The sequence below is a fragment of the Moschus berezovskii genome, chromosome 22 (genome assembly GCF_049115385.1).
Source record: "Moschus berezovskii isolate FMDL1 chromosome 22, NW_MosBer_1.0, whole genome shotgun sequence".
Taxonomy (NCBI): domain Eukaryota; kingdom Metazoa; phylum Chordata; class Mammalia; order Artiodactyla; family Moschidae; genus Moschus; species Moschus berezovskii.
This window is the reverse complement of record NC_142481.1, coordinates 3,480,323-3,481,823: the sequence shown is the minus strand read 5'-3', so window position 1 is coordinate 3,481,823 and position 1,501 is coordinate 3,480,323. Positions and strand designations below refer to the sequence as shown.

The 1,501-nt window shown below is 45.3% G+C and overlaps 1 pseudogene; it reads left to right on the top strand.

Annotated features, from left to right (window-relative positions):
• The first annotated feature begins 354 nt into the window (after positions 1–354).
• Positions 355–1,238, top strand: LOC129546308 (vomeronasal type-1 receptor 4-like; annotated as a pseudogene).
• Positions 1,239–1,501: the final 263 nt, after the last annotated feature.

Sequence of the window (1,501 nt, the reverse complement as noted above, 5' to 3'; positions counted from 1 at the left end):
ATACTCAGTATGTATTATTTAACACCTGTCAGAGATCAACCATGTTGCTGAACAAGACAGACATGATTCCCAAGTCCTGGGAGACAGATATAAATACAAAACAGTAATGGTGAATAATACAGCTGTTACATGCTTATTCTTCGAGTTGAGCCCCTCCTGTAGAGTATAAAAGTATCTGCTTTCTCGGGAGAAAGAAGAGTAAGAATTCTTTTTTATTTTGAGAATTCTTTTCCAGTGTCGGTTCTGTAAGAAGACTGCCGGTGTCATCATTAGCACAGCCTCTTTTCTGCTCCAGGACACTCTGGCGTCCTCGCCATATCTTTTCACAAAGATGCCCTGACAATCCCAGGGGAGATGGTTCTGAAAACTATCTTGCAGTTACAGACAGTAGTTGGGGCTCTGGTCAATGTCATCCATTTCCTCTATAGCATCTCTCCAATCTTGCTTGGCCACAAGAAGATATCCACATACGTGATTCTCACCCACATGACCGTGGCCAATCTCCTGGTTCTTCTCGCTCTTGGCATTCTCCACACAACGGCAACGTTTGTGTCAAAGAACCCCCTGTCTGGTCTTGGATGTAGAGTGGGTATTACTTATGGAGAGCGGCTCGCAGCCCCGCCCTGCGCTCCACCTGCGTCCTGAGCACCTGTCAGTCCTTCTCTCTCCCCCAGGAGAGCCGAGTGGGTGATGCTCAGGGGAAGGGCCCCCAGGGTCGCTGGTCCTTCCTGCTGCGCCTGCTGGATGCTCAGTCTCTTATGCACATCGTTGTTCCTCTGAAAACCGCTGCTCCACAGAACACACACAACCATACTGATGACCAAGGAATGTGGTTTTGCTCATCCCCAGGTCCTGCTGATGGCTCTGTCTGCTTGTGGTTCATCTCTGATGCCGTGTTTCGTGGCCTCGTGGTCCAGTCCAGTGGCTCCATGGTGCTTCTGCACCTATACCACCAGAGGGCGCAGTATGTTCGCACCCCTCACTGGGCACCACAGATGCCCCTGGAGACCAGAGCCACCCACACCATCCTGATGCTGGTGGTCACCTTTGTCATCATTTACATACTGAATTCCGTTTTTTCTTTTTATATCGCTTCCTTCTCAAATATTAATCTATGGTTGATACAGACCGCTCATATTTTGGTTTCACATTTCCCCATTTCTAGCCCCTTTCTGCTTATCCTTAGGGATCCTAGATCTCCTAGATTCTGCTCTCATGTTGTCAGAAGTCACGGCTAAAGTGCAAATGTGTAGAAGATAGCTTCACTAATAGCTGAGATCACTCTATTCTGTGACTTTACTCAGTGCTGTTTTTATTGATATAATTAACATAAAATGTTATAGTAGTTTCAGTTGTACAATATAATGATTCTATACCTGTATATGTTGCAAAATATCAGCTCAGTAAGAACAAACTGCTGTATTCATACACAGAAAAATTATTTTTCCCGTAAAGAGGACTTTTAAGATTTACTCTCTTAGCAAATTTAAAACCATGCAAT